Genomic DNA, 18,264 nt, shown 5'->3' with positions numbered 1-18,264 from the left:
CAAAACTTTTTGGCTCAAATGTTCTTTTACCTGTGGAATCTTGTAGATGCTCAATTGAGTAGCCATGTGAAGCGAGCTTTCAGAATCCAGTCCCCCAATGACAACTATCAGATGCTGGTGCTTGTCACATTTGAAGTTGGGGACAATCCTTTCCTGAGTGGAAAGAAGTTTCAGGGTATTCTGATGGATCATCTTGGCATTCAAGTAACCGTCATAAATTTGGAATCCGAGACTGACATTTGGTAGCATGTTCAGGTCCTGATTGATCTCCTTCACAGCAAATGCCAAGGACAAGACATGCTGGTAATGCTTTGGGGCTGGACTAAAAGAAGTGTGACATTTTGTAAAGACCAGATATTGAACAACTTTCTTTCTTTCTTTCTTTCTTTCTTTCTTTCTTTCTTTCTTTCTTTCTTTCTTTCTTTCTTTCTTTCTTTCTTTCTTTCTTTCTTTCTTTCTTTCTTTCTTTCTCAACCAGTGGTTTCATTTCTTTCAATGTTTCTCAACCAGTGGTACAAGTACCACCAGTGGTTCTTGAAGTGGTGTCTAGTGGTACTTCAGAACCCCTGGACATCTGCCGCCCAGCAGCAAGACCAGGAATGTGATGCCAAAACAGCAGAAGGGGGCTCGGCTGAAAATGTTTTTCTGTGCTTGGAAGAGACCCAGCCACCCAGAGCCTCTTACTGTGTTTGTTGTATCGCATCTGGCCTTTCAAACCAGATGTAACTGATGATGCATCACCAGTTACCTCCAGTGATACTTCAAAAAGGTGGACAATGTGAAATGGTATGGTGGAAGACAAACCTTGAGAATCTCTGATCTATGTGAAGGCATAGGTAAGACAATAGGACATCTATAGGATAGGATCCTTCACAATAGGATCTATGTGAAGGCATAGGAAAGACAATAGGACATCAACGTGGTACAATCTTTCCTGACCTCTAAGAATGACCCAATTCATAGTTAGGCAAACCTATTATTTTTTTCCTTCCTTCTCCACATCATAAAGAAACGTATAATGATGACTTCATGCCAGTTCTGAAATTAAATAACATTCACGGACATATTTCAGATCAAGTTAACTGCATGCCTAACTTTCTCATGTCTACTTTGCTCCATAGCAACATCTGTATAGTTGCTAATCTCAGTGTTACCCATTTCCACTCATGCCTAAACAACTGTTACCCTGCACATGCCTGATCTCATCTGATCTTGGAAGCTAAGCAGGGTCAGGCCTGGTTAGTACTTGGATGGGAGACCGCCTGGGAATACCAGGTGCTGTAGGCTTATACCATAGTCTTTTGAGACTGAAGGTTGCCAACCTAAGATAACACACCCTAACAACTGCCTCCTAAGTTGCTGAAGAGTTCAGGAAGAAAGGCTTCTTCAGTTCCTCCCCCTGCCCTATATTCTGCCCTGTGTGCGATCTGGCCACTTCCTCTATTTTCTGCCAGTATCTAGTGCCAAGTGGTTAAGCTTCCCATCTGAGGCTCTCATGTCTGGTGCTTCTCTACTTAGCACTGTGTGGAAGAACAGGTAGCAGTTGCTAATTCTACAAAAAACAAATGATACCCTTGACCAGTACTGGATGTATTTTAAAGTATAGTAAGAGATATATTTAAAAAATGGGACATCGCATTCTAATGGATCTCTGTAGCAAAGCTGAAGTCTGTTCAGTGAATGAAGCACAGACTCGGAAATAAGTTAAATGAACAGGTGGGCCACCTTATTTGAAATCAACCTTATTATTCAGAGATATAGGTGGCTTAACACCTAACTCAGTAGATAGCTCAGTGCTAGAACATTTGCTTTGCATACCAAAAGCCTAAGACACAGCATCTCCCATTTAAGTAGATGAAGTTTCCTCTCTGAAACCCTGGAAAATACCAAAACTGGGTGGACCAACAATCTGACTTGGTATTCCAGGCAGTTTCCTACCTTCCACAGAAGCCAGAAACACATTAAACATCACTGGAAAGAAGTAGTGAAAGACACAACATGTATAATATTAGAAAGAACAGTCTTCACGGTATAGAAGAAAATAGATTTATGGAGCAATCCTAAGTAGGTTTTCTCAAAAATAAATCATATCAAGCTCAGTGGAACCTATTTTCTAGAAAGTATGTTCATGATTGTAGCTTTATACAATAACATCTACACCCCCCCCCCCAAAAAAAAACAGCCAAAAATCATAAGCAGACCACACTTTGAACATGCAAGTTCTTCTGTTATATATCACTAAAGGATATGATCTGAGTTGCTGAATGTTATTGGGCTGAGTGGGGAGAGGGAAATGGATGTCCTTACAGGAGTTCATTTATCAGCTTGGTTTCAGGGTGTTCACTGAATGAAATTTCCTCAAATAGGCTGCCATACTGTGAAACAATCGCTCCAATGATGAGATCCCCTCTCTGATGATACTTGTATGGAAACATGGAGGGATCAGAGATGGTGCACATGGCAGTCTGGGCCTTGCATGCAGTTGGAGGAAACTGAAGGCCCAGAATGAGCAGCAGCAGTAACAATATCCCTGCCATTTGGGACAACTCTTCTCAGAATGTCCACACTCTCTCTCTCACCCACCAGCAGCCCAGTTACAATTCCATTGGTCAATGGCTTCAGAATCTGCTGTTGTCCCTGCAGTTCACAGTCTCCTAATATAGGAGTACAGCACAGGGGTGATTATCTTGTGTAAGCATTAAGAGTTGGCTATCGTTTGTGCTTGTGCCTTTAGACAATCCATGTGGGATTCGTCTGGATGGAGCATGGCTAACAGTAACTGAAGTTAATGACAGGTTTCCAAATTATCAATCCAGACAAGATTGCTAGTTGAGGCTAGTTTGCATCAGACGACGGAAAGAAAATATTGGTTGCAGTTCAATGATGGTGGGGCTTTGGGATCCAAAGGGAAAAATTATAACTAAAAGATTATAATACTAAGTCCCGAGGAGAGAAGCAGAGAGGAAACTGAGGATTTCAGCAAGACGTTCCACAGCATTGCACAAATTGGTGATCTTCTCTGCCCCTGAATTTAACTCAAGTGCATCAGAGGAGAACATGGGAATTGAACTTCATGCTGGGCAATTCCTTCCCAGCTGAAAAATTGTGGCAAAGCATAAGTTCATGAGCCCTAATTTGTAAAGATTGTGTGATCCTTTTGAACATGGATGCTTGAATGACTTGCTCTGTTACATCTATATATCATCACATTCATTCCTATGGAAGGACTTTATTTTCATTTGTGGACCATTTGGTCCTTCCATGGTGGGGGGGGGGGGTGTGGAGCCAACAAGCACATGATATCTCTGAGTGGATATGGTTTTTAAGAGTATTCTGAGTGCATATTGTTTTTAATTAAAACAAAAATAGGTTGACCCGAATGCACTGAGTATTCTTGCTATTTCATTGTCTGGCATGTTAATGATTTGGGTACAGACTGCTCAGGCAGGGTTGGCCTCCCACAGGCCTTGTGTACCTGGGTCACCGTTCTGCTCAGCTGGGAAGTGACTGACTCTTTGAGTGAAGTGGATGAATGCTCTAAAGTGCTTGTTCTGCCGGCAAAGGCCATGTCACTTGGTGGACCACTGCACAGGCACCAGAAGCCATTCAGCATAGCCTGGAGCACCTACCCATAGTACTGTGATGCATGCTGGCCAGGATGATTCTGTCCTTGCCATGGAAAGCAGAGAGCCTCTTCCTCTGCTCTGCAGCAGGGCTAGATGCAGCTACCCTCACTGAAGTTCAGAGTGCAGAGCTACAGGATGTAACCAATGGGAGCAAATGGGTAGTGGAAAGGCTGGCGGGAGGAGGACCAGATGGGGTGGAGGCTCAGGCCTCTTGTGCTTTACAAAGAGTCCCATTGGCTGGTGACAACAAAGGCCAGAGGAAGCGAAGCTGAGAGGAAGCCTGGTTTGTCAGAGCAATCACCCTCCCCACTCTAGCTGGCTGGCATAAGAGAATCCTTGGCTTCCTTTTCATTTTGTGAAAATCCATGACCAACGTGACTTTCTTGCACAGCAGATGTGAAACCTGTAAACAACCACATTTTGCTAACATTCTGACTTGGAGTAAGCAAGATGGCAAACGTCCTCCTGTCTTCCTCTCCTCACTCTTCAGGCTACTGCAAAATCCCCAGGTTTTCAGGTCCTGTTCCCCTTGGGAAACTTTCCTGATTTCCCTATACTCCCCTCCCCCTTCTTTCCCCCTGTTTTCACAGTTACACATCCCGTTCTCCTTGGTGGGACATCCTCTTTCTTCTCTTTTCTACCCAGGAGCCACTTACGTTTAGTGTCAGTTATGGAATTGCTGCATTTTATTTGTCATTCCCCCTTCCCTTGACAATATTGCTATCCCTACAATACAAGTTATTGCTGCATCTTTAACCTCATCTGTCTCCTTCTTCAGGTCATTCCCCTGAGTTGTGCCGTTGGCCATTGCACTTCATCAGTGCACAGGGAATAGACTTCCCCTGGGTGCACATGCTGCATGTCTCTTAAAAGCATGTCCAATAAAAAAGGTGCAAGTAAGCAGCCACCCAACAGGGTTCCACATGACCTGGTATTAAGTTGAACCATCTCCCTTCCCCTCCATGCTGCTAGACATGACGACATTGTGGAGAACATGCCACAGATTGTGACAATACCTCACTGGCGCCTAAGTTCTGAGTTAGAGTTTAAACAATGGAGAACCCAAAAACTGCCAGTCCAGACACTATGTGTACTGTGAAAGTTTATATAATAACAATGGTGAGGATGTTGGTGCTGAATAGCATAGAATGGTGCAGTGTTGGGAAAACAGTGTTGTGGTTTGACTTGAGGCGAGTCTCCGAGTCGCTACCCCCTACGACTCCACTCCAAAGAGTCCTAATGGGGGCATTTTAATGGGAGTCTCCGAGTCACCCTTTAGTGCAGCCATTTTCAACCACTGTGCTGTGGCACACCAGTGTTCTGTGAATGGTCTGCATGTGTGCTGCTGGAGTTTGGGGGAGGTTCATTTATTATGGTCACAATGGTCACATGCAGCAGCTGGAAGGCTGACCAGGATGACCCTATCCTTACAGCTCTACTCCGTATTCAGAAGTAGTAGACCACTGCAGCCGGTCATTCAATGAGGTTTGCTCCCCCGAATAACAATGGAGGCAAGAAGCCATGAGGTTGGAAAGCAAAAGAATTTTTCCTGCCTCCCTAGGCTTTTCAGCCAATGTAAGGCAAGAACCCCCTTGGGCTCCTCCTCCTTAATTCCCTCAGCAAATATCAATATCCGAATGCCCATAGTTTGTCCAATGGTCACTGGTTCCTTCCTTCATATGAGAGATGAGGGAAAAAGAGCTCACTCCTGTCTCCCTCCCCTCCTCCCGCCCAGTTCATTAACTCTTTCCTGCCTCCTAGCTGGAACTCCCTGCTGTCCAACGTTGGAATGCTTGCCCTTTGAGGTTTTCCATGTGACAAAAACAGTAAGCAGGCAGGCACCCCCAGACATAGGCATGCGTGAAGATGAGTGCCAACTCAGGAGGATCCTCAGTTGAGGCTTTTTTCAGAGTTTTCCACGCACGCGACTCATGAGTCGCCGAGAAACCGAAAAACGGACATTCACAACTTGAGTCTGAGTCACCTGACTTGAGTTCTCAACAATAGAATAATGAATGAATGAATGAATGAATGAATGAATGAATGAATGAATGAATGCCAAATTAACTCCTACTTTACTCCTAGAGTTTACAAAAGAAAATGTACAAAGCACATTTTGTTTAGTAATTTCTCCTTCTGAGCTGATCTTTGCTATTCAGCTCAGGCCTCAGGATAATTATGTAGCATTTGGGGAAAAAGATACAGCCCAGCAAGCCAGCACTAGAGGCCAAGATGGAGAAGATCTCCACAGCCACCATGTACTTTCCCTTCGTGCTCAGGTAAGGTGGGATAAAAGACAACCACACACTACAAAACACCAACATACTGAAAGTAATGAACTTGGCTTCATTGAAACTGTCTGGCAACTTCCTAGCATGGAAAGCCACAGTGAAGCTAACCATAGCCAGAAATCCCAGGTAGCCCAGAACACAATAAAACATGGTGATGGAGCCTTCATTGCACTCCACTACAATCTCTTCAGCCAGAGAGTCCATGTCCAAATGTGGGAAAGGAGGGGCAGTGCAGAGCCACACAGCACAGATACTGGCTTGAATCAGGGAGCAACCAAGGATCATGGAGTTGGCCAGTCTTTTCCCCACCCACTTCCTCATCCTGGATCCTGGCTTGGTGGCCATGAAAGCCAGAACCACAGTGACGGTTTTAGCCAGGATACAAGAAACAGCCACTGAGAAGACCAGACTAAAAGATGTTTGTCGTAAGTAACAGGTCACTGCCTGAGGTTGGCCAAAGAATAGCAAGGAGCAGAGAAAGCACAGCAATAAGGAGACAAGCAGCAAGTAGGTGAGGTCTCTGTTATTGGCTTTGACGATGGGAGTGTACTGGTTCATGATGAAAGTCCCGAACACCAAAACTGTGATCAGTGAGAAAAACAACACCAAAACACTTAATGTTATTCCCAAAGGTTCTGTGAAGGAGAGAAAATGTAGGTCCTTGGGAAGGCATTGATCCTGCTTCTTGTTTGGAAATTGACCTTCTGGGCATTTGACACAGGTGTCCATGTCTGGAAAAAAAAAATGAAACAAATGCCTTTTCAATGCCATCAATATGTACAATAATTGTATAATTAATGGCAGTCATATAATTGATGGCAGTCATGCCATCAATTTGTATTATCATTCTTTATGCTTTTAAGTGGATACTTCCATCTCTTTCTTGGGGGTTTGGTCAATACTTTCTGAAATATTGCTTTACTCAAATCACTCAAACATTTGAACTGCTTCCACTAGTAATAGAGAGCCTTTTGCAGTGCTAAGCCACCTTTTTCCAGCTGCCATGCAAGCACATTGATGTCAAGCTGGCACCCAGGACTGGCAACCACGTGCTCCCTTCACTTTTCCAACTGTCTCCCCTTCTATTTCACAAATGCAACCAAAGATCTTGGTACCTGCATAGCTGGACAGCTGTTACTTTTGGCAACACACCCCATTTCTTGGAATTCCATGATGATGCCTCTTTCTGTGAATCAGCTAAGCCTACGGTCTCTTTCTTGAGCTTTCCTCAAAGCTTGGGATGTTTGTTAAGAGGGATCATTTGGAGGGATAGACAAGCTCCCCCACTGCATGTGAGTGAAGTGACTTCAGAGCCCACTAACAGACTTACAGTCCAATCCTGAGCATTGGGGTCATTGGGGCAGCCCTGCATCTGTGGTTAATTGAAACCGCAGAGAAGAGATCTGCGGATGTGGAGCCCACCCTGTATTGAGTTGTATAATTAATTACTGCATGAGTAAACATATATAGGATTATGCTTTACAGTTCCCAAGCCCCATGCGCAGGGCAAAGTTCCACGATGGTGCCCCCCATGTGATGTCGACATCCCCCCTCCGCACGCAAACCCTCCCCTCTTATCTGAAGCTTATGCAGCCTCGCGCTACCCAAGTCTACATTGGGGAAGCTTCCTGTGGCTTCCCCAATGCTTGAAACTGTACTTCTGGAAAACCGGAAGCACAGTTTCCAACCCCGTCTGGAGCCTCAGAGAGGCTTTCACATGGTCCTGAAGGCACGCGTGGCTCCACGCTTGGGACATTTGCCCCACAGACTGAATGGGAGGTCTGCCACTGGTGCTGTGTGTCTCCTACCCTCCTGGTATGAAATCTTCCCTTCTGGACAGGGATGGCAATCATAGCAACAGAATGGCTCCCCCTCCTTCTTTTTTCTGCTGTAACCTGGAGAGCAGTGGTCATTGCACAGAGCAACAGGCAGCTCCTGTGTATAAAGAGAGGAGAAAATGCATTGCTGCTCTGCTGGTAAACAAAGTTCTGTCCTCATCTAAGAATAAGTTTGTTTCTCTTTGGTGGGTGAGGATGTATATTCTGGCTGAATGGGAGTGACCACAGTTTAATGCAGTGGTATTCAAACTGTGTGCTGCGGCTCTTTAGGGAGGCACCAGGAACTCAAAGGGGAAGCGCGGGATGTCCTCTTGCAGCAATACAGTCACTCCTGGGCAGAATAGGAGCCTGTCTTCTGCCCATCATCTGTGCTTTTTTTTAAATAGAAAAAATCAGAGTTGCTCAGCTGCTGCTGCGAGAGAGGCTGCTGCCACCCCGCCCACTTCTCCCTCCACTCAGAGGCTGCCACCTTCTGTGTTCCCTGCATGTTGTTTCCAAAGTTCTTTGATGCCAACCCCCATCTGGCAGGTACCGCACATGCCCAGCTTGCAGTCCTTAACCCTCGCTGATCCTTGTCTGGTTGGTTCCTAGTTCCCAGCCTGGGATCACTTCTCATCAAAGTGAAATCTCTCTTTTCAACCCCCTCCCTCTTCCACTCCCCCTTTCGATCTCCAAACATTCCCACTTTCCTCCCCCTCCCCAAATAAAATGCTTCCTATTTTACCAGTCACCAGGGGTCTTAAAGTCACCAGGGTTCTTTGCAGTTAGCAAAGGGGGAGGGGAAAGACAAGCATATGCTTTACTTGGCCAGGAGCAGAAAAAGGGTACTGTTTTTAAATTGATTTATTAATCTTGTTGTTTGACTGAAGAGGAAAGGCTGTATTTTTAAAGTGATGAATCTTGCTATTTGAAGGGAATACTTATCAGCCATTGATGAAGTGATTGCCAGCTCAAGCCTATCCACACTTTCCTGGGAGTAAGCCGCATTGACTCTAATGGGACTTACTTCTGAGTAGACATGCATAGGCTTGAGCTGTGCATCTCCTAGTATAGGAGACAAATCAGTTTCCTAACCAAACCCTGATCAGCTCTGATATATTTTCATGGTCTATTTTTGTTTTCCCCACCAGCTGCTGGAAAAATTTAATTTCATTAAATTAATAAAGGGTTCAATCCTATCCAAGGAGAATGGGAGAAATGACTAGTTGGATTGGGGTCCACAGGTGTGTGTGTGTGTGTGTGTGTGTGTGTGTGTGTGTGTGTGTGTGTGTAATGTTGGTCATACTGGGTGTTCACAAAGTTCATTTGATAAAACAGTTCTATTGGTATGCTTACAAAGTTTACAAAAATGAGTCTTCCTGGACCAGACAAAATCTACTTATTCCAGCATCATGTTTCCAACAGTGATCAGCAGTTGATCATTTATAAAGCATGAATATTGCTGTGTATTAATAATATATATTTAAGATCTGCATTTAATTAATGATATGATTAATATAATTAATATTAATATAGTTAATATATATTTAATATTTAATATTATATTATAAGGAATATAATATTATAATATTATATTTAATATAGTTAATATTTCTGGCCACTTCTTGTTTAATGATTTCACTTCCAGCCATCAGGAACATGATGGGGAGTCATGGCCAACAGCCACGGGGGTCAAGGGAACCACTGGCTGGAAATGTTTGAGTACCACTGGTTTAATGAATTGAGGAAATACAGTTCCAGACACACGAACAGAGCTTTGGAAAGAAAAACTCAGCATGAAATTGGCATTCAAAGCACTGATAAGAAAAGCAACAGAACCATTTCCATTCTGAGTTCATTCTGAATTTTCTGATCTTTGTTAGACTAAGAACTTCAGGACATCTATACAAGCAAAATCAGCATCTACTTCCTGCCGTTGACGTATCCCATTCCGTTGCCATGGAGGCTGGATCTGGCCTCTGCAGGCCAGCGCACCTCTGTGTGCCACCATGGCTGAACTTGGAGGAGGCACATCCAGGCCCATCCAGGCCAGAACAAGGGACTCCAGATTGCTGTCTAATACAGCTTAGTATAGAGTACAATGGATGGGAGACGGGTGGGCAACATTTTATCTCATATCCCTTTCATAAGAGATGATGAAGCCTTAATAGTAAAATATTTCCATTCAGTTCCTGTATTTCCCTTTTAGCTTTCCATCTTACAGCCTACAGTCAGGTTGCACCTGGTTAAACGTGTAGTGCCATGTGATGGCCTCCTGATTAACGGTTAACTCTTTGCCTGAGGGAGCCTGTGGATCCATCATTCCTGTTTTCACTCTCAAGAAGGACTGGTTTGGGAAAGTCACCCAGTTGATCAGGTCAAATCCACCTGCTAATTCACCCTCCTCATCAAAAGACACTGTGTCTCCAGCACTGTTGTTAAATGAGATGCTTCTTAGAAATGGGTGAAGCTGTATTCAAAAAAATAAAAGAAGACATTTGTTACTGGGTATACTTTTTGGAATACTATAACATGCATGCATGGAAAAAAATTATTTCCTGTGCTGGGACCCTGTACATTGGCCAGTGACACATCTCAGCGTGTCAGCAGACAAGGAAGAGGGAGGCAAACGTTAAGGTGCAACAAGAACTTCAGTGTTGGAATAATTTTACAATTATGGGGGGGGGGGAATAAAAAATAAAAAGTAAAGTGATATTTCTTCAACAACCATGCATAACTAGGCTCTAAACAGAAACTGTTACTATGTACAGAGATGTTTGAGAGAACATATGCAATCAAAAGAGGAAAGGGGGTACAAGACAGGAGAGGGAAAAGAAGGAATGTAAGCAAATCAACAGGGTTATGCAAGGGAAACTGGTGGCTAAAGAATCAGGGATTTTGTGGTAGCTGGAAGAAAAGGAGAGAAAACCTGGGGGAGAATGGGGAAAGAAGTGAGAAATGCTGGCCACAGAAAAGGATGTGGTTCAGTTACCATTCTCTGTTGCTTCAACCAAGTACTACAGGAATGGAGTGAGGCCCCCAGTGGGCTGTGAAAAAGTGACAGTTGCTTGGAGAACTCAAATTGCCCACATGCAACACTTGCCGATGTGAGGGGTTTGAGGGTCCTGTCCCCAGCACCTCACATACATTTACAACAACAATCACACAGAAGAAATGAAAATGAAAACAATTCAGTATACATTAGGTTCTCCCAAGGACTGAATGGTAGAACGTTCTCACATATATTTATGAACTGCAGTTCAACTTTCTACTGTTGTTTTAATTACAGAACAGTGCTTTGCAGGCAAGGATTGGTAAATGGATAGCCCAATCCAATGCCAGACAGTGTTGGCATCTTGCGCGCCGCCCTGGCAATGGCTGTCGCAAAAGTGCTGTAAGCCAGGGCTGGGCAATGTGCAGCACCGGAGGAGAGGCCAGCACTGGGCTCCCACGCTGGCAAGACACTGGAGAAGAGTATCATGCAGTAAGTATTTCCATAGCTAGGTGGGGAGACATTTGGGGGTTTGGGAGGGTGGGGGAAGCTGGGAAGGGGGCAAAACAGGGATTTAGAGGGGCTAGCCAGAGGGCGGATTTGGCCCAGAAGAGGGGCAGTGACAGCAGCAGAGGCTGCCACTGAATCTTATCCCCAGTCCTGAGCCACGGAGCTCAACACGGGTCTCCTCCTCCTAAGTGGTTGGCACAGATCTGAGTAGACACATTGGAACTGCTGCAGTTCTACAAGCGGTAAGGGAACCAAAGTTCCTTTACCTCAAGGAGTCCTCCGGCTGCTGCTCTGGCCCCACATGATACAGCAGTTTTGGTGCTGCTGTACCACATGACGCCAGAAGGGCAGCTTAGAATTCAGCCCTTAAAGTTATCAATCTCGGAATACCATTAGTCTCTTCTTTCAATATTACCATGAACAAGAGGCCTTATTTACAAGTGGAATTTTACCTGAGGACATTGCACACTTGAAGAGAACAGCCTACATTTGTCCCCCATGGCTCTGAGCTTGGGTTGGAATGAGGACATCCTCTGCAATGCTCGTGCTACAGCATGAACCGCATTGTAAATGCTGTAGCTGTGGGAAGTCATGCTCATTTCAAAAAGGGTCCCTGGGAGGTTCTCCAACTTCTCATGGCCAGTGCAAGTATCACTGCTCTCCTTGCCCTCATCGGAACGGGAAAATAAGCAATCAAATGCATGTTCCCAGAAGATCCTGAGAAAATCATCTCCTTCTTGTGAGTCAGGATGTAGAGACTGAAGGAATTCTGAAAAGCCTGGGACTTCATTGGTGTGGAATGCAAAAGACAAGGTACCATGGAAGACTTCTATATCAAAATGTCTGTCTACAGTGGCAGATGAGAAATCCCACCGGGCTGTCATAATCCACACTTTCCCTATAGAAGCATCTGTAACATTTTCTAACATTGTATGCAAATATATTATCCATTTCAAACCAGTTGTGGTTTCGCATTCTACATTGACAACCATTACTTTGACATCAGAACTGATTAGTGACATCATTCTGGTTACTACAGGGTTTCTTAGGTTTATAGTGTCCAGTGTTTCTGCCAATTGCGTAATTTGAGCAAGTATAGGTATTTTTTTACTGAAAGCTGTACAGATTCTATGTTCAGACAGCATTTTTGTCATGCTCTCTGCAAACCTTTCTCCATCATCATCATCTGAAACAACAATCCCAACCCACGTCCACTGGAAATGTTGAAGTAGAAGGGCAATCCCTCTGTACTGATGTGCTTCATTAGGGACCATTCGGTAAAAGGAAGGAAACCGCATCTTAACATTACTCACAGGAACCTGTACACAGTAGGCAATCTAAGCAAAATATGATAATAACTCTCAGAATGGGGGTGCAAACGAATAGATGCAAAATTGCAACTAATGAAGTAAAATACCTGCTGAGAAAAAAAACAACAAAACAATAACCATATTCTGAGATAGAAAGCTCACTACTCTCATTAGATGGGAGGGATGTGAATGAATAATGGCAAGTGAGCAAATATTGTGAAACTTTTCTGTGTTTTTTTAGTCCACTTTTCCTCACTGAAGGCAGATTAAGTACAATAATAAATCAATGGAATAGAGAGGAATCTAAAACACCTTGCAACATTTGTAGAAATCTATTTATGTTCCTTCATGTAAGTGAAAAAGGACAATACTGTCCAAGAACAAAACTTTTTTGGACTCAAATGCTGTTTTACCTGTGGAATCTTGTAGATGCTCGATTGAGTTGCCATGTGAAGCGAGCTTTCAGAATCCAGTCCCCCAATGACAGCTATCAGATGCTGGCGCTTGTCACATTTGAAGTTGGGGACAATTCTTTCCTGAGTGGAAAGAAGTTTCAGGGTGTTCTGATGGATCATCCTGGCATTCAAGTAACCGTCATAAATTTGGAATCCGAGACTGACATTTGGTAGCATGTTCAGGTCCTGATTGATCTCCTTCACAGCAAATGCCAAGGACAAGACATGCTGGTAATGCTTTGGGGCTGGACTAAAAGAAGTGTGACATTTTGTAAAGACCAGATATTGAACAACTTTCTTTCTTTCTTTCTTTCTTTCTTTCTTTCTTTCTTTCTTTCTTTCTTTCTTTCTTTCTTTCTTTCTTTCTTTCTATCTATCTATCTATCTATCTATCTATCTATCTATCTATCTATCTATCTATCTATCTATCTATCTAAGTGTTTCTCAACCAGTGGTACAGGTACCACCAGTGGTTCTTGAATTTGTGTCTGGTGGTACTTCAGAACCCCTGGACCATGCATCACCAGTTATCTCCAGTGGTACTTTGAAAAGATGGACAATGTGAAGTGGTATGGTGGACAAGTCTTGAGAAACTCTGATCTATCTGAAAGCATTCCTATCCTATACATCGGGGTGCCCAAACCCTGGCCCTGGGGCCGCTGCAGTCCTTGAGGCCTCTCAATGCAGCCCTCAGGGAGCCCCCAGTCTCCAATGAGCCTTTGGCCCTCTGGAGATTTGTTGGAGCCCACACTGGCCCAATGCAACTGCTCTCAGTGTGAGAGCGACTGTTTGACCTCTCGTGTGAGCTATGGGATGAGGACTCCCTCCACTGCTTGTTGTTTCAGGTCTGGGATACAGTAGCAGCACCAAAGGAAAGGCCAGCCTTGCTTTGTGCAAGGCTTTTTATAGGTCTTGAGCTATTGCAAGACCTTCATTCATTCATATAAGTTCATCTTTAATATATTCATTTATGTAAACTTATGTAAATTTATTCAAATTTTAAATGTAAATTAATTCTTTTTCCCCCTGGCCCCCAACACAGTGTCAGAGAGACAATATGGCTCTCCTGCCAAAAACTTTGGACACCCCTGCTATACATTATCATAGTGCCCACTGTCATTACAACCAGAAAAAAGACAATAGGACATCAACATAGTACAATCTTTCCTGACCTCTAAGATTGACCCAATTCATACTTAGGCAAACCTATTCTTTTTTTTCCTTCCTTCTCCACACCATAAAGTAACATATAATGATGACCTCATGCCAGTTCTGACATTAAATAACATTCATGGACATAGTTCAGATCAAGTTAACTGCACGTCTACCTTTCTCATGTCTACTTTGCTCCATAGCATCGTCTGTATAGTTACTAATCTCAGTGTTGCCCATTTCCACTCATGCCTAAGATAACACACCCTAACAACTGCCTCCTAAGTTGCTGAAGAGTTCAGGAAGAAAGGCTTCTTCAATTCCTCCCCCTGCCCTATATTTTGCCCTGTGTGGGATCTGCCCACTTCCTCTAATTTCTGCCAGCGTCTATTGCCAGGAGGTTAAGCTTCCCATCTGAGGCTCTCATGTCAGGTACTTCTCTACTTAGCACTGCCTGGAAGAACAGATAGCAGTTGCTAATTCTACAAAAAAACAAATGATACCCTTGACCAGTACTGGATGTATTGCAAGAAATATATGTAAAAAATGGGACATCACATTCTAACGGATCTCTGTAGCAAAGCTGTTCAGTGAATGAAGCACAGACTCGGAAAGGAGTTAAATGAAGAAATGGGCCATGTCATTGGAAATCAACCTTGTTATTCAGAGATATAGGTGGCTTAACATCTAGCTCTGTAGATAGCTCAATGCTAGAGCATATGCTTTGCATACCAAAAGCTTAAGACACAGCATCTCCCATTGGAGTAGAGGACGTTTCCTCTCTGAAACCCTGGAAAATACCAAAACTGGGTGGACCAACAATCTGACTTGGTATTCCAGGCAGTTTCCTACCTTCCACAGAAGCCAGAAACACATTAAACATCACTGGAAAGAAGTAGTGAAAGACAAACCATGTATAATATTAGAAAGAACAGTCTTCACGGTATAGAAGAAAATAGATTTATGGAGCAATCCTAAGTAGGTTTTCTCAAAAATAAATCATATCAAGCTCAGTGGAACCTATTTTCTAGAAAGTATGTTCATGATTGTAGCTTTATACAATAACATCTACACCCCCCCCCCAAAAAAAAACAGCCAAAAATCATAAGCAGACCACACTTTGAACATGCAAGTTCTTCTGTTATATATCACTAAAGGATATGATCTGAGTTGCTGAATGTTATTGGGCTGAGTGGGGAGAGGGAAATGGATGTCCTTACAGGAGTTCATTTATCAGCTTGGTTTCAGGGTGTTCACTGAATGAAATTTCCTCAAATAGGCTGCCATACTGTGAAACAATCGCTCCAATGATGAGATCCCCTCTCTGATGATACTTGTATGGAAACATGGAGGGATCAGAGATGGTGCACATGGCAGTCTGGGCCTTGCATGCAGTTGGAGGAAACTGAAGGCCCAGAATGAGCAGCAGCAGTAACAATATCCCTGCCATTTGGGACAACTCTTCTCAGAATGTCCACACTCTCTCTCTCACCCACCAGCAGCCCAGTTACAATTCCATTGGTCAATGGCTTCAGAATCTGCTGTTGTCCCTGCAGTTCACAGTCTCCTAATATAGGAGTACAGCACAGGGGTGATTATCTTGTGTAAGCATTAAGAGTTGGCTATCGTTTGTGCTTGTGCCTTTAGACAATCCATGTGGGATTCGTCTGGATGGAGCATGGCTAACAGTAACTGAAGTTAATGACAGGTTTCCAAATTATCAATCCAGACAAGATTGCTAGTTGAGGCTAGTTTGCATCAGACGACGGAAAGAAAATATTGGTTGCAGTTCAATGATGGTGGGGCTTTGGGATCCAAAGGGAAAAATTATAACTAAAAGATTATAATACTAAGTCCCGAGGAGAGAAGCAGAGAGGAAACTGAGGATTTCAGCAAGACGTTCCACAGCATTGCACAAATTGGTGATCTTCTCTGCCCCTGAATTTAACTCAAGTGCATCAGAGGAGAACATGGGAATTGAACTTCATGCTGGGCAATTCCTTCCCAGCTGAAAAATTGTGGCAAAGCATAAGTTCATGAGCCCTAATTTGTAAAGATTGTGTGATCCTTTTGAACATGGATGCTTGAATGACTTGCTCTGTTACATCTATATATCATCACATTCATTCCTATGGAAGGAATTTATTTTCATTTGTGGACCATTTGGTCCTTCCATGGGGGGGGGGGGTGTGGAGCCAACAAGCACATGATATCTCTGAGTGGATATGGTTTTTAAGAGTATTCTGAGTGCATATTGTTTTTAATTAAAACAAAGATAGGTTGACCCGAATGCACTGAGTATTCTTGCTATTTCATTGTCTGGCATGTTAATGATTTGGGTGCAGACTGCTCAGGCAGTGTTGGCCTCCCACAGGCCTTGTGTACCTGGGTCACCGTTCTGCTCAGCTGGGAAGTGACTGACTCTTTGAGTGAAGTGGATGAATGCTCTAAAGTGCTTGTTCTGCCGGCAAAGGCCATGTCACTTGGTGGACCACTGCACAGGCACCAGAAGCCATTCAGCAAAGCCTGGAGCACCTACCCATAGTACTGTGATGCATGCTGGCCAGGATGATTCTGTCCTTGCCATGGAAAGCAGAGAGCCTCTTCCTCTGCTCTTTAGCAGGGCTAGATGCAGCTACCCTCACTGAAGTTCAGAGTGCAGAGCTACAGGATGTAACCAATGGGGTGGAGGCTCAGGCCTCTTGTGCTTTACAAAGAGTCCCATTGGCTGGTGACAACAAAGGCCAGAGGAAGCGAAGCTGAGAGGAAGCCTGATTTGTCAGAGCAATCACCCTCCCCACTCTAGCTGGCTGGCATAAGAGAATCCTTGGCTTCCTTTTCATTTTGTGAAAATCCATGACCAACATGACTTTCTTGCACAGCAGATGTGAAACCTGTGAACAACCACATTTTGCTAACATTCTGACTTGGAGTAAGCAAGATGGCAAACGTCCTCCTTTCTTCCTCTCCTCACTCTTCAGGCTACTGCAAAATCCCCAGGTTTTCAGGTCCTGTTCCCCTTGGGAAACTTTCCTGATTTCTCTATACTCCCCTCCCCCTTCTTTCCCCCTGTTTTCACAGTTACATATCCCTGGTCTCCTTGGTGGGATATCCTCTTTCTTCTCTTTTCTACCCAGGAGCCACTTACGTTTAGTGTCAGTTATGGAATTGCTGCATTTTATTTGTCATTCCCCCTTCCCTTGACAATATTGCTATCCCTACAATACAAGTTATTGCTGCATCTTTAACCTCATCTGTCTCCTTCTTCAGGTCATTCCCCTGAGTTGTGCCGTTGGCCATTACACTTCATCCGTGCACAGGGAATAGACTTCCCCTGGGTGCACATGCTGCATGTCTCTTAAAAGCATGTCCAACGAAAATGGTGCAAGTAAGCAGCCACCCAACAGGGTTCCACATGACCTGGTATTAAGTTGAACCACCTCCCTTCCCCTCCATGCTGCTAGCCATGATGACATTGTGGAGAACATGCCACAGATTGTGACAATACCTCACTGGCGCCTAAGTTCTGAGTTAGAGTTTAAACAATGGAGAACCCAAAAACTGCCAGTCCAGACACTATGTGTACTGTGAAAGTTTATATAATAACAATGGTGAGGATGTTGGTGCTGAATAGCATAGAATGGTGCAGTGTTGGGAAAACAGTGTTGTGGTTTGACTTGAGGCGAGTCTCCGAGTCGCTACCCCCTACGACTCCACTCCAAAGAGTCCTAATGGGGGCATTTTAATGGGAGTCTCCGAGTCACCCTTTAGTGCAGCCATTTTCAACCACTGTGCTGTGGCATACAGGTGTTCTGTGAATAGTCTGCATGTGTGCTGCTGGAGTTTGGGGGATGTTCATTTATTAGTAGGGCCATTGGGGGATGTGAGACCCCCCACCAACAGCATGGTGTGCTTTGTCAGTTATCAAAAAACTGATGTTGTACCTTGACAATTTTAGCATCTTTTCAGAGTGCCATGAGACTGAAAATGTTGAAAATCACTGCTTTAGTGACTCTAATGGACTTGAGTCAGGTTGCCCCTCCCCCTTTGAAAAGCCAACTGTGGAAAAAACAGGGGTGCTGTGCGTGTGTGTGTGTTGGAGTTCTCTTCC

General features: G+C 44.0%; 2 pseudogenes; one reads left to right on the top strand and one right to left on the bottom strand.

The window, feature by feature from the left end:
• The first annotated feature begins 1,168 nt into the window (after positions 1-1,168).
• LOC136654792 (5S ribosomal RNA) lies at positions 1,169-1,287 on the top strand (annotated as a pseudogene).
• A 4,459-nt stretch (positions 1,288-5,746) lies between these two features.
• On the bottom strand, positions 5,747-15,525 carry LOC136652999 (vomeronasal type-2 receptor 26-like; annotated as a pseudogene).
• Positions 15,526-18,264: the final 2,739 nt, after the last annotated feature.

Source organism: Tiliqua scincoides, chromosome 5, assembly GCF_035046505.1.
Source record: "Tiliqua scincoides isolate rTilSci1 chromosome 5, rTilSci1.hap2, whole genome shotgun sequence".
Taxonomy (NCBI): Eukaryota; Metazoa; Chordata; class Lepidosauria; order Squamata; family Scincidae; genus Tiliqua; species Tiliqua scincoides.
This window is presented reverse-complemented; position numbering and strand designations above follow the sequence as displayed.